This window comes from Atractosteus spatula, assembly GCF_055471065.1.
Source record: "Atractosteus spatula isolate fAtrSpa1 chromosome 10 unlocalized genomic scaffold, fAtrSpa1.hap1 SUPER_10_unloc_10, whole genome shotgun sequence".
In the NCBI taxonomy this organism is placed as follows: domain Eukaryota; kingdom Metazoa; phylum Chordata; class Actinopteri; order Semionotiformes; family Lepisosteidae; genus Atractosteus; species Atractosteus spatula.
The window spans coordinates 279480-295398 of record NW_028296613.1 but is presented as its reverse complement, the minus strand read 5'-3'; the positions used below and the strand labels follow the sequence as shown (position 1 = coordinate 295398).

General features: G+C 40.1%; 1 non-coding gene and 1 pseudogene across 1 annotated transcript; one reads left to right on the top strand and one right to left on the bottom strand.

The window, feature by feature from the left end:
- LOC148813170 (antigen WC1.1-like) overlaps positions 1–15919 on the top strand; it is an 85697-nt pseudogene that overhangs the window by 10524 nt on the left and 59254 nt on the right.
- trnai-uau (transfer RNA isoleucine (anticodon UAU)) lies at positions 12939–13032 on the bottom strand. Its single transcript has 2 exons — positions 12995–13032; positions 12939–12974 (listed from the first exon to the last, which is right to left on the bottom strand). It is a non-coding gene; the product is annotated as a tRNA-Ile (tRNA).

Here is a 15919-nt window from a genome sequence, read left to right as displayed (position 1 = left end):
GAAATCCTCTATAATGCATAACCAGGCCAACCAGAGAATCACCCTGCATCCTAAATGAACAGAATATCATTAATATGATGCCTGAAAGAGAATGAAAACCTTTTATTTTAAATCTCCTTCACCAACTAGGGGAGAATGTATTTAGCCTGAGGACCGCACAAGGAAGGAAATCAGACTTTTCTTAAATTACAAGTCTGAGATCCCTCTTAAACAAGGTTCACGTTATTTAACTAGAATGTGAGCTCCAATTCTTCTCATCTCTTCTTTCTCTTATATTATATATTAATATATTATGCTTATATTTTATCCTGTGAATTTCGACTGATGACTCTAATGAGGAGGTAAACCAACGATTCCCTTTGTTCCTCTGTGCTTACGAGTTCTGCAGCTGAGTAAACTACAACTTTTTAAACTCCTAATGTTTTTATATTCAACGATAGCTTGAATGGCACCACACCACCTATAATGATATATGTGTCTATATCACTGGGTATTGTCTCTCCTAGCCCAGCGCTCCCTCAGGCTGGTTGGGGCAGGTAGTGACTGTGCTGGGAGGCTGGAGGTTTATCACAATGGCTCCTGGGGGACAGTCTGTGATGACTCCTGGGACCTGGCAGACTCTCAGGTGGTGTGTAGACAGCTCCAGTGTGGGATGACCCTCAGTGCCCCAGTGCCGGTCTCCTTCAGCCAGGGAACTGGACCTATCTGGCTGGACGAGGTGGGCTGTCTCGGGAATGAGTCGTCTTTATGGGAGTGTCCTTCAGCAGGGTGGGGACGGCATGACTGTGGACACAAGGAGGATGTGAGAATCCTGTGTTCAAGTAAGTGGGCTAAATAATCCAGAATCTTAAATTCCACATTGGAATTGGATATGGTTTGCGTCTGGAGTGCTTAAATATATCTTATTGAGGAAAAGACTGAACTGGATGCAGAATTAATTTAAAAATAAATATTTATATACTGATGGAAAAAAGAAATGCAACATTTTCTGGAATACATATACTATAGTTATAATTTATGTACAAGCAATACAGCTTCTGCAGTGAGGCATTGCAACTTGCCAATCACACAAAAACCCGTTAGGTGCTGTTTTACCCAACAAGTTCCAGGTGGAACAAAGGCCTTAATTCAAAGGTTAGGTCACTGCATGAAAAAGGCCACACTTAGTCAGTTTTCTGTGCATTTCATAATGCCTCATATGTCACCAAAAGCAAGGAAGAGGGCCATTGGCATGCTGAAGGCAGGCATGTCATATGCCGGCTTTGCTAGACACTATGGAGTAAGCCACTCCACTGTGTCCCAGCTGCAGAGAAGGTTTCAACAGACTGGCAGGACAGATGACCATCCCAGATCTGGTCGCCCTTGAGTGACCACACCAGTGCAGAACCGACACATCAGACTGGTCCATCTGAGAGATCGTTTCAGATCTGCCACCCGTAATGCTGCTGAAACTGTTGGCAGACACAATGCCCACATCAGTGACAGACCCTCTGCTCACACCTCCTAGATGTCACACCCGACTGGCTTCGGCCAGACAGAGGCTGCGATGGACTTGTCAGCAGTGGCATCAGGTCCTCTTCACAGATGAGTCACACTTCAGCCTTTTCAACGCAGATGGGAGAGCCAGAGTATGGAGGAGGAGGTGTTGTGTTTCTTTTTTCCATCAATATATTTATGATACATCTGCACATATTGACATCCCAGTGAAAATAAATAAAGAGATAAAGAAACTCTGGCACTGAAGGTAAATATATGAATCTCAGTCCTCCAGTAAAATCTAGGTGCCAGGTCTCATGGCTCAGTCACTTAGTTGTGCTGCTGCTGAATAGGCAAGCTGATCAGAAAGTTGCTGACATTTTGGATCCAATTATTTTAATTCTCAAAGACTTAATGGAACATTTAATCCTACTGACACATCTCTCAGACAAAGCTTTGTGTATTACACTGTCCAGATTCTGAAATGAACAGGACCACACACTCCTGTCACCTTTATGTCAACTGTGTGATTGTACAGCTGTCCTTGTTTCATTATGTGAGTCAGTTATTACTGCATTAGTACAGGAAATGAGACTGGTAACTGTTCACATTTTTTGTATTCCGCCTCTAACCAGTTCAGAATGAAACTCTGGGCTCTCTTATTAGGGTTTGTTTCCATTGACTTTCCCTGCTGTCTTGCCAGATCACACTCTGATGAGGCTGTCTGCAGGCTGTTCAGGACAGGCAGAAGTTTACTACAATGGCACCTGGGGCAGTGTTTGTCAGAATGGGATGTCTGACATCACAGCTGCAGTGATCTGTAAACAGCTGGGCTGTGGAGACAAGGGCACTGTCAGAGAGACAAACTCCAGGCTGAGCCCAGATCCCAAATGGCTGGACTTTGTCTCCTGTCGCAAACACGACTCCACCCTGTGGCAGTGTCCCTCCTCCCCCTGGGGTCAGAATGAGTGTGAAGACAGGGAAGTGGCTGAGATCACCTGCTCAGGTACAGACTGGAGAGTGATGCTTTTTCAAGCAGTTCTTAAATTATTTTCACATGTTTAGGGCAAGGACTTTAAACAGAATTCTTGTCAATATATATATATAAACAAGTAAAATTAAATAAAAATAAATGTTACACCTTATTTTCAACAAGTTTCATTCTTATATGATTATTAAACTACGAAGGTCCTGGAAAAGAAGCTGACAGAAGCACTCCAGTCCCTCAGCAAGAGCAGCCTCAGCAGTACTGCCCAGGTGAGTCCAGTGAGCAAAACAGTCGGGCACACTCCAGCCCTGAGCTGAGGAACAGTAACTGTACTGTTCTCTTCTAGATTCACTCAATATCTCACTGATCTCTTTGGGAGTCAAAGTCATTAAGCAACAGCAACATTCTCTTCTACAGTCGCTCGGTAACCTCATTGCTCTCTTCTAGAGTCACTAAGCTGAGGACACTCCGTAAACTCACTGCTCCCTTCTACAGTAACTGAGCTGAGGGCACTCGGAAACCTTGATGCTCTCTTTCAGTGTCACTATTCTGAGGACACTCAGTAACCTCTCTGTTCTCTCTCAGTCCCACTGGCTCTGCGACTGGCTGGAGGCACAAACTGCTCTGGTCGGGTGGAGCTGTGGTATGAGGGCTCCTGGGGGACAGTTTGTGATGACTCCTGGGACCTGCAGGATGCCCAGGTGGTCTGCAGACAGCTGGGCTGTGGGGACGCAGTGAACGCAGCAATAGAGGCCTCATTTGGACCAGGGAGCGGCGCCATCTGGCTGGATGAGTTGAACTGCACAGGCAGTGAGCTTCATCTGTGGGACTGCTGTCACTCTGGACTGAATCAGAGCAACTGTCGGCACAAGGAGGACGCAGGTGTTACCTGTACAGGTGAGATTGGAGGGATAGAGGATGTTCAATACATTACAAATTTGAATTCATATCTCTGCATGAGTTTCTTGTTCTGTCATTGTCATTGCTTTAAATTAATCACCATTATAAACAGGGGTACCAATAAGATCCTGCTGAGCTATATACAGTAACCAGATATAATTAGTTCCCTGACAATCTAGTCTTCTAGTCTACATTTTGCTCTGTCTCTGACCCCCATTCATAAGCACTTTTGTCCTCTTGGACAAATGTGAAAGCGTTTCTGTTTGGACAGACAGTCAGACCATGTGTTTGTTTGCTCTAAAACAAGCTTTTTTTTCTTCCAAGGTTTGCCAGTTACAGAAGCTAATCTAACAGCAACAACAGGTAAATAACAAGGCTTTCCTGTCCCAAATCACCTCTTTTCTCCAATCCTGGGTTTTCAAAACTGGTCTGGTGGAGGAGGTGGGTTGACCTTCTGTTGGTTTTTGCTGACATCACAAAACGGGGACCCTGGAAAACTCTTAACAGATAGTAAGAGACGTCTGATCTAAGCTTCGAGGATTTGTATTCAACCAACACTGCATCTCCCCTTCTGAGTTCTTCTCCTTTCCTGGCTTTTCCAGTTGTCACTAAATCACCCAGACAGCCAAAGCAGGAGGCAGGAGGCTGGACTGTCCCGGCTGTGGTCTTCTTCCTGCAGGGAGCTCTGGTCTTTGTGCTTTTGGTCCTGCTAGTTGGGCAGCTGATACAGAACAGGAGACTGCGTAAAGGTAAGAAGTGAGTCCAATTGGGAAAACCCTGAGCAGAGCTTTGTGTTTATTACAGTGATAAGCTCATGCAGGAGGTCATGTATGTGCAATCTGGAGTTATAAAATCCATTTATTTGCAACTGTATATCCTGATAATTAATCTTAATGAGAAATAATCTATTCACATTGAATTTCAAACTATACATCGACCTTACAAGGTGAGAGATTCTTCCCAGGTGAAGTCAGGAAATCAGAGCTTCCAGACTGGGTGTCCAAACCTGTGCTATTCAGAATTCAGCTCTCATCATTTCACAATCAGGCAGTGAGATGTGTGCTGGCCTTCACAGAGCTCTTACCTGACAATAAACAATAAACAATGGTCCAGGGATTGCAGTCTAGTGAGATGATAGGCCAAGGTTCTGGGGATTTGAGTTTTGCATTTCTGAAAAACTGAGCTTCTTCTCCTTGTTCTGTGTGCTGGGAGTATTATAATCCCTGAAAAGTGATGCCATGTCTGTGTGGGGGAGAAGGGCGTAAGAAGATGTACAGTGTACGTTGTGTATTGTACACTAGCCCTGGTGCTTCAACGTGAGGTTCTTCAACAGTCCACTTCATTCTGTACAAGTGATTGTTGTTCTGGTGTGACAATTCTGTGTTCTCTTAAGGATCCACTTGGTCCCACTTGTCATTTTAGGTATTTGACAAACACTTCTGAGTGGTCACTCTTTTCACATTGAAATGACCTTCACCTTATTGCATCAGGAGACTGCTGCTGGTTTCTAGTTTGCCCCTTTTTCTGGAATGGCATGATTATGAATTGCATTGCTTTGTTGTTTTCACATTCACATTGTTTTCACATTCTATGTGGATGTAATCAAAGATCCGAGGTTCAACTCTGAGAAGTAATCAACCTCAATTATCCACAGAAGTATCACTCATGAAGTTAACCTGAGTGATTTGTGTTCCTTTAATGTATTCCTTTCTGCACTACATATGCACTATATAAGATATACAAATTAGAATTTCAAGAAGCAGCAACGGTCTTCCACATCTAAGTAGAAATGAAAAAAAGGAACTTATCCTTGAAAGATATGACAAATAATTTGTATTAAACTCAACATGTTGAATTGCATATTTGCTATTAAACAATAACAAATGGTTTTGTCTCCCTTCTGATAAAAAAATACCCATAAAAAATATAATATTAATAATAAAAATATGTTTTAAACTTTTTCTCAAGATATGCAGCAATGTGTCTGCTTGTCTGTTGTTTTCCAAAGCTTTAGCTGAAGCAAAGGTCAAGCCCATGAATGAAGCTCTCTACCAAGAAATTGACTTCACACTGACTGCAGAGGGAGCCCTCAGGAGAGGTGAGTGGACACACACACTGGCCATCAGCCAAAACAGCACCCTCTCTTGTACAGGAGGCAAGAGAACATGCCTCTCCGCACTCAGTATTACAGTCTCAACACTTGAAGAAACACACTGCCGCAGAATGTGTGTGCACAGGTTGTCATTGCTGACTCTGTGGACCAATTATTATAAGATAAGATCATTTTATTGGCCATATACAATTACTTGTATTAGGAATTTGTCCTTTCGCATACCCCAACTTGCTCTCCATGAGACACACATATACAGGGAGAGAAGCTTGGGATCAGAGCACAGGGTCAGCCATTTATATGGCACCCCTGGAGCAGTTGGGGTTAAGGGCCTTGCTCAGGGGCCATGGGATTCAACCGACAACCTTCCAGCCACAGGTTCAGATCCTTAGCCACAGACCCACCACACCGCCTTCACAGCAGCTGGAGAAAAATCTTCATTATTTTAATAACTGGATGTGAATTTCTTGATTAGCAGTGGATGCACAGCACTATTAAGCAACACATTTGAATATCACACCTCATAGCAACAGTGAATTTACTCTTAGGGGAACAGTGCATGAGGAAAGATAAAGACTTATTATTGTTTAACTGAATAGAAATAATTCAGTGCAGCATTCATCCTGTCACTTTTTAAAAGCACAAACTCTGAGTTAGTGTTCACACCCTGGTTTTTCCCCAGTGGGAAAAGACATCAGATACAGTGAGGCTGCTATCTGACTGCAGGTATCTCTGCTCTGTCTTCCTTTTCACAGGGAGATTCCTCTCTGATGAGGTGCACTCTGAATACGACGATTTGGAGGACAGTAAGGGAGACCCAGACCCAGGTAAACATAGCCCCCTTGCACATGTGTTTCTATCAACACCCTTAGAAGAAAACAAGTTTGTTGTTCGAAATCTCGGTAAATCAATTTGACAATGCAAAAGGCTCAGTGATGTCTTTGTAACATGCTTGTTATGTCACAGCAGTGGTAGTGTGATGTTGTTGGGTACATTAATGCCACCTTCAATAGTAAGTTCATTTTTGCAGTCATTTTCACTTGATCACTTTTTAAATATTTCTTTTCACTTAGTGTTATAACAAATCCTAAGTCAAAGTCATAATCCCACTTTCAACCCCAATGTCATAATTCTTTAAAATTGCAGTACATGATATGGGTCACTCATGGCTTTGTGAGTCTTATATCACCGAATCATATACTTGTCATACAGGGATGATGTGTCCCCATCAGTACAGTGGCACTAAGCATCAATCGGTCCATTTCACAGAAACTAAATAACTACTCATGAAAAAGTGTCACACACAGCTAAAGTAACAAATTGATTCCATTCCATCTTATATGTGTTTAATATAGTCTAAAACATTTTCATTTGTATGAAATCAAACTAAAACGTTGCCACTCTGTGGTCAACATAAGATACATATTTCCCCAGATCCTCCTCATTTGTATCTTCCTAGACACAATTCCACAGACACACACAATTATACAGCCACACATACAATTGATGACGACTTGCCTTCATATGTGTCAAGACTGTACTAAATGTGTTACACTTTTTTGCATATAAGTAATGATATTAAAATATGTTTTGTCTGAATAATGGACAGTTTCTCTACAAACCTTTTTTTCTTGGTTTCCTACAACCTATTGAGATATAGTGGGGAACAGATAGCTGCATCTACTAAAGAGTAAACTTTTCATTTTAGAGGATGAAATAGTTTGACGTAGTTAGGAGTAATTAAAGGAATTAAAATATAGAATCTAACCACATTCACAAGAAGTAAGAAGCAGAAGAAGAAAATGGCAGTGTGTTTATTGAAATTAATTTACTAGGTGAAACACATACTGTAAGTAATTGATCTCTTGTTCCCAGGAAAACTCCTCTGTGATGAGCTGCAGTCTGAATATGATGATGTGGAGAACAATGAGAATGATCCCATCTCAGGTGAGGGCTGTGGAAGCCAGGGGAGCTCACAGTAGGCGTGGGAGGTTCAACAGGTCTTCAGATAGTTCACAGGGAACCATTCTAAAGTCAACTAGACCCAGGACCAGACCTTAACTGTGGTTCAACTGTCAGGGGGTCTTCAGGGTTTAATCCCAGCACATTGAGAAAGAGGGTTTCTTACAGTGGGTCTGACTCAGTCTCTGGAGTCCCATCTGGAATCCCTGCTGAGAAACAATACATTTCTGAATAAACATCTATTATTCTATTAGTGTTTTCTATTCATATATTCTGTTTTCTATAGAGTTTATAACAGAAGTTTGGAAGAAAGATTTTATCCTAATCTCACTTGCTGTTCTTCTGAATTTAAATGTACCTATTGGGATGTTTTCACAATTAAACAATTACACAAATACAGCAGGGAATACCTGAGCATTTGAAAACCCTGGTAGGCATGTGTAACAATACTTATACTCATCTGAAATAGGGTATTAAACACAACAAATGTGTCATCATGGATAAAGTCAGAGAGCTCTCTGAAGACTGCATATGAGGTTATTCACCAATCTCCCCTCAGAAGTGCCAGATGCTAACAGTCTATTATAGGAGGTGTTCCGTAAGTGTAATCCCTGACAAGGGAGGATTTACAAAATATTACATGGATGTAAATAAATATGATTTCTACTGGACTTTATGTACAGTACTATAGAAATTACAATATAACATTTTTAGATGTTTTTAAGCGAGACACATGATCTAAGACATACATCTGTTTTTGATGATTCTGTTTCTGTTTCATGGGGGATATGAAAAAATCTGGAGTGCACATATTCTGTATTTTTTAATTTTCTATTCTTGCCCTGACATACTTCTGGGCTTTTTTACATTAAGGGCTACTAGGTCTGAAGCAATGTACCCAGATATCAGAAGCTAGTTACTAGTGATTTTTTGGAATAAACTTTTGTATTCCAAAATGTGTACACTCTAAACAAAAGGCGAACATAGCTATAATTTCCTATATATCCTTTCAGTAAATAATTAATAATTATTAAATTCTAGTATTGACTTCTTTCACTAACATTTTCACATAATGGCAAGAATGCCCATTGCAAGTTTCTCAGTGTTGATTGTGCCACATGTATTTTGTCTCTTGACAGATGCTTCACACAATTTATATCTTTTCCACAACCTTGTTTCTTTGAGTAATGAGATCTTGAGGGTCTGTTTCTGTATGAAATACTCTGTTTTCTGTACCCTGTTCACCTCTTCTGCTGACTGTGTGTCTCTGGCAGGTGTCTCTGCCATTTCTCCTGAAGTGCAGAGTCTCCTGGCCACACAGTCCATTGAAGATGGATGTGACTATGATGATGTCGGAGTCTCCTGACCACACTACCCTCTGAAAAAGGATCTTAGTATGATTATGTCAGAGCACTGTGCAGCTTTGTAGAGGATTCATCCTGAAGTCAGATTAGAGTTTTTAACTGAGTAATACCATTATGATATGCCTTGTGTTTCTGAGTCATCCCTGTTAAAATACTGTTATATTTCCCTTAATGTATGTAGTTCTGTAGGTTATGAGGTGTTTGATTTCAGATTATCCAGTAACTGTACAGCTGAAAACCTGTACAGTACCCACACAGTCACTGTCCTAGTGAGACCTTGTTACTGTGTCTCCTGCTGTGTCTCTCAGGCTGTAAGACTGACCTGCACTTTTATACCTTTACATTGAGAGACACTGCACTACAACAGAAGGTCTATATGTCCTGCAATTCTGAGATAAGAACTGAATTGTGATTGTTGTTTCCCATTGTCTACTGATTACAGATGTGTGTCATTATCAGAACAAGTAGATACAACATTAATTAATGATCAGTTAATCTGGCCTGATTTCATGTCACTGCCACTTACAGAGTGCTACATATGGAAAATAATCTGCATACATTATAATTGCATCTGTATATTTAGATGCATAAAAGCATCTCACACACAGAAAAATGAAGAAAATAACTCTTACCACCATTCAACCCAGGACACAGCAGCGAGGCTCAAATTCTAGACTTTTCAATCTGAACTGATGACCCTTCCTTTCTAATGAGCTTTTCAAAGACTGAATGTAACCTACTGTATATGTTGTTGTTTTTTGTGCTGAATGATTTTTTTTTAAATCTTAATTACTCGGATAAGACAATAAGACTAGTGTTGATAAGATGATTGTTGAGCAGGCATCTGAACACACAGAATGAAAGTTTCATTACTGCTCAGTGGCTTTTCTGGTTCTCCTTTTAGTTTAATTTAGCTTTTTATATTTGCAGAGGAAATGTTTAATATGTTGTTAATCTGATTTATTTACTACACATTGAATGTACTGTATCACTTTGAATTAACCTTTTAAATAAAGCTTTACTTTTCATTGATCTGGTAAAAGTCATTTTCCTGGTCAGTAATAAAATAGTGAAAATGACAGTAGAATCTTGCACAACAATGTATCAAGCTAAGATTGTTTTCCTCTCTAGCAATTTAGAATGATGTTTTAGAGTAGTACAGCTGTGAGCTTTTGAAAGGACGTACATTGTGTTTCCACATCATACTTCCTGATACAAATAATGTTTCCATGATGATAGAACTTCACAGATCCAGCAGCTTGGTAAAGAAGTATATTAATACTGTAGCCAGATGATGAATATCAAGGTATTGAGTGCTCAGTGCTTCGGGTTTAACTTCCCTGGCTGAGGAAAGCATAGTGCTGGTAAGAGATCAGTGTCTTCACATCCCCTCCCCAGGGAGAAAATCCTGCAGCAGTGGTGTTGCAGTGGAGGGAGGGGATAGAAAAGAGGTGCGCAGCACCCTCTGTAGCCAGAGAGCTGTTATTAGCAGGGAAGCAGAAGTATGAGGTTAGAATTTGACCTCCACCTAAACTTATCTGAATAACATTATATACAGATGCAGCCACTCAGAACACACAGTATTTCTTCCAGTTAAAGTTGTGCGGTGCCTTATGCAATTCACTGGCCAAAGACGATCAATAGGTTGCACTTAAATGTTAGTGAAACATTTACTTCATTTATTCTGTTTCTCTACTGTGCATGTTTGAATCTACTTAATATTGAATATTAATATGGAATTTTACAACTAAGGCTAAATTTTGGTAGCTGAAAATAAAAACAGAAGTACTATATAGCACAATTTTGTTTTGATTTGAACCAATGTTTGCATCTCAATAATCCATTCATCCTTGAAAGAAGCAAAGACAGATGTGTTTTGAATCTCACAATGATCCTGTTCTCAATCCAAAAGAAAGGTTTAATGTGATCCCACTAGAAAAAAAGTCAATTTCCATCTGAAATGATGTCCCTTCAAACAATTTGTAATATCTCTAGAAGTTTATACAGTAGAAGCCTGGTTAATTGCTTAAATTTAAACTAATCAGGACTATGAGAATGAGATTTGATTTTGAACTGGGATTTAAATAAATAGGAACACTGCACTCCATTGTGCTTTTTGTATGACAAAAGGTGGGATTCCTGTGTTTTTGATAACTCAGTTGTTAGAGCGGAGGAATATAGTGGGAACAGTGAGGAATCCTTCGGTCTCTGGTTTGAATCTGGCTGGAAGAAAGGTGTTTTTTATTTTCTTTAATCAAAAAGTGAAAATTTGTCATTCACTTAGACGTCCAACGAAAGCTGAGTGAAAGGTGAAGAGCCTCCTGTTCTGAATTCTCCTCACGTTTTCTGGGCTTGTAGACTCCTCACTCTTCAGACTCCAGACTCCAGACTCCTCACTCAGATAAAGGTAGTTGTCGGGAGTTCAGTTCAGTGGTAGAGCACATGCCACTCATGTATGAGGCTGTCTCCATTCAGCAGGGTCATCACCCTGGATTTCTTCCTAAACGCGATATCTTTCCTTACTCGTGTGGCTTCCCTCGTGTGTGAATTTCAGCGCGACACATACACATTTATCTGTTTTATAGAGATTCTGTTTTAAATCAGTTAAAACGAAAGAAGCACTAATTAAATACATGTAGAAAACAAAAAGGGGCGATGTATTACTAGTAGTGGAGCTGAGCTCTCAGTAGTGCAGTTGATGTTGTTAAATCACTTATTATGTTTTTAAACCACTATACTAAGCACTGGCATGGTGGTGTGTGCAATCCTACCCAACCTTTCTATCGACTGTATGAGTCTCCTGTTCCATCTCCAAATCTTTCCACACATTTCGCCTGTTTCACCACCGTTATCATTAGACTATAGCCACTAATACGAGAATACTGTTCTGAAAGACTGTCTTAAATAATAATGTTGAAAAGGGTAATGATAACAGTTTCTTCATTAAGGTAACCATACATTTGCCTGTATAGTACAACTTATTATCTGTATCTCCAAATCCCCAATATTTTCTCATGAGAAACAGAAGTGTAGAGTCAAATCAAATTAAATAATACAACAAATCTATTCAATTAACACCCAGATGTAACAGAACTCATTTAAGACTTACACCCCTTTAAATATGTATTTCCTTAATTTCAGATCTCTCCACCGGGATACCTGGAAATTCACAAAAGCATAATACAGCTACTAAAGTACTAATGTTAAAGATAACATTAAACTTTATTATTTAGATATCACACTTTTATTAATAAAATATGTATTGATAAAATTCCTAATTGTAATTGTACAATTGTAGTGTCTGGAAAGCAATTTTAGTTAAATATAAAAATAATTTTCAAACAAGTGGTGCATCAGTTCATTACTTAATGACGATATTATTTCCACTACATTCAGGACAGTTCCAATGTAATCTATTGTTCCGCTTAGTCTGCTACTTCAGTAACATCTAATGGGCAGCAGCTGTTATTTTAGGTTTGTTGCAATTGAGAACAGGTTCAGTACAGACCTGCTGACAAATTTCAGAGGCCAAGTTTGTTGCAACTGACCCGCTGTAGCTACCAATCAGCAACAAGGAGAAACAAACATCAGTTTTGCCTTTTTTTTAAAAAAAGGGAAACAGAGTAGTAGTTATTGAGGTCATTTCAGGTACAATGTAAGATCTAAAGTTAACTAGTCCCACAGTAATGCGTGGGGTCCTATTAACAGAAAAAAAATAGTTGTAACCCAAAAACACAACAAACACAAAATGAGAAGTCTTCCGGGAACCTAGGTAAATCCCTGTAGTTGTCTAACAACTATAAAAAAACAACCAAACGCAACAACTTCAAAAGAAAAAGAACATTTAAAAACAAATCTGGGGAACAACAAAAACAGAATCTAATGCAAGAGCATTATCAAGTCTTCAGTGCTCCACTCATCTCAGTAGACCTCTCTCATATATTTGTGTGCAGGTCAACTGGAGGTACACATTCCATGCTGAAAAGAGAAGGAAACACAATGTTTCAGCTGTGGAGCCTTCTTTGATTGTGACTCGAAATAAACCTTTACCTTTACTTGTTCGTTTGATGTTAATTTATCTCCATCAAATACCTAAGAGTATCTAAACTCGACAGTTGCTTTCAGTAGCTAAAGACACTGCTTCAGGTGAGGCTTGAACTCACAACCTCGGCATAACTCCGCTATGCACTGCTGTATAAGTACCGCGCGCTGACCGATTGCGCCACTGGAGCTGGGCGAGTTGTGCTCCTCATACAGACTGACGCTGCAGAAACAAAGGGTGAAAACGGTTTCGGTTGTGGATCCATCTATACATGGGGAACACTAAAATAGCAAGGAAATTACAAGAAAAGAAACTGAAAGAATTGTGCTAACAGCAAAGGGGGACGGAGGGAGGTGGTCGGACAAGTAAATCAGCCTGGCAGATTATTTGTATCGACATTTTTTGAGTCAATCAGCAAACAGATTTCTCTTCATGTGCCTTAAACTGTGCAGTTTGTATCTTCGGTGTAGATAGGTTTCTTCAGAAGTCCAGTAAACTGACAATAATGGAGAACTAGCTGACGCACCCCGTCGTGAAGACCCTCTGTAAGGTGATTACACGTTTCATTTTCAAGTCGCCTCCTTTACACACAATTGCAGCCCCGACACTGAGAGAAAGCATGAAAAATGGCTTCAATTTCAATGTGAAAGCGCAGTACAGGCTCGGTGGCTTCACATCTCCCATCAATCAAATAAAATTGCAGTAAAGCGATCTAAATCTGACTCTGAAGTACTGGGAAAGATGATTATTTTGAGCGTGCATCCCAGGGTCTGCTACGAGGCTGAAGTTGGCTTCTTATTCGCCAGCTTCTTATGCGTGTTTTTCGTTCCACCTTAAATGGTGCTGCTGTGATGTTATGTCGCCTTTCGCCTGTAGATGGCTCTCTTCGATCAGTACTAATCCGGCTGGAATACTGTAGACATCTTCACTGAAAGGGAAAATCCAAATAAATAGCGACTGTCCAAATTATATTTTTGTATGGAATATATTTCAGAAAATCGCAAACCAATTTTAAAAACTCACCACAACACGGACTTACACTGGGAAAGGGTGATTGCACTTTCTGCTTATTGCTACGGCCTTCGCCCCGATTATGAAAATGTCTCACAGTTCTGACACCGACGTGTGAAAGACAATGTAACAGACTATCAAAATCCTGAAGTACAAGAAATTTTAATGCACCAGTTTTTTAAATATGACCCTCTGATCCTGGCATGCCAGAATACATTTCGAAAAAGTATGGCACGAATTGCACGAATTGCAATGGCACAAATTGTTGAGAATATCACTGACCTTGCCGATATTTGCAGGGGATACGAATGTTTTGCACAAGTTGAACTACAATACGTAAAAATTGAGCTTCTTAGTCAATATCACCGGGAATGTCCAATAATGACGAACATCAGTAGCTTCAAGGAAACTTAAACTCGCACATGGAGTTTTATGTTCGAATGGAGGGTGGGAGAATTCATTTGTACTCTCGTTGCTCATTAGCTAAACTATTTTAAAAATATGACACAGATTTGTTCGAGAAACTTGTAATCGCCTTAAAGATAGTCTTCTTGAAGATGTGCACCAGCTAGCTCTCCACTGTCAATTGACAGGACTTTAGAAGAAACTGTTCTCATACAACCAACATACAAATTACACATCTTAAGGAACATGAAGAGAAATCCGTGTACTAAATAACATAAAACTGTCGCTGCAAATTATCACCAAGCTGTTTTATGTGTCTGACCACCTCTTTCCTACTTTGCAGCGAGCACAATTCTTTCTGTTTCTTCATCGCTATTTTATTGTCTCTTTCCCCCACGTGGAGATGGATCCACAGCAGAAACTTATGGTCCGTTCCTGTTACTCTGTCCGATTGAAAGAGCTGTATTAAAGGCACTCCCACCTCTGCAGGAAAGTTATTGCTGCTCTCAACACAATATACTGCAGCCAAATGTGATAGCGATACTGTCACTGCCTGTGGGCCACGTGTTCCTGCTGTCAGCCTATTATGTCATGTCCATCCACACCCAGAAACATTACTGCTGTAGCACAAGAGTTATATAGGCGCAGTCAATAGAGCATGAATCTCTTAATCTCAGAACTGTGGGTTCAGCCCCCACATTGGGTCCCTCTGTGTCAATTTGATCCCCCCAATCCTCCTAGCATGACCTGATGGCGTCGCTTTATACTACTACAGTGATACCCAGTGCCTTATATGACCTTTGCGTAATTCAGCTTTCTTTCCACTTGATTCAGATTTTCATCTGAAATCATCGGCCAAACAAGAGTTTGTCTAAATCGAGGGAGATCTGCTCACAAGCAAGTATTAAACACTTCAGCATTTTCTGTTCGAATACCACACTTTGTCAAAACACTGCCGCTTCTTAAGCTAATAAGTAACGGGTTTTGAGCACGCATTGTATTGTTAATGCTTATATTAAAAAAGCATAAATTCACATAATGGAATTTGGACTGAACAAAGTAGTCCAGCCCCTTTACAACATTACATACCCACTGATTAAAGCTTAAAACTACAGCAGCAGGAGTAACAATAATGGCAACAACATGTTTGGAGTTCGGCATTTCATTTATTCTGCGGAAACATCGTATCGGAATGAACTGCCCGAGATAAAAGAGTAATTGCGGCTTCAGATCGTTTTTACAGAGCATTGCGTTGTTCTGTTCATGCTGACTACACGCTTTAAATTTGTCATTTACTGCAAGCGTTGCTTTGCCAGGTTTTTCTGAAATTCCTCGCATTTGAGCCAGCACTAAAATATTTTATTCCCGTCGCTGAATACATCGTGGAAACGGTATTTGCAACGGAATGCTGTCACACATGAAACCTTTTTGTTATTCGGTTCTGAAGTTTGAAAATGAAAATAAAACGGGGGTCACTTCATAGGCTTGAAAGAAGTCCAAGCAGCATAAAAACCCGCGAATTCTCACAAAGGCTGCACCATTCTTCTGCTGCTTTTATAAATCAGCCTTAAACATTTGAATGCATACCTTACTGCTGCTAATCACATTCACGTGCTTACGAAGCTTTTTTCTGTCCGTTATGTTTTTCCTAAGCGGTTTCT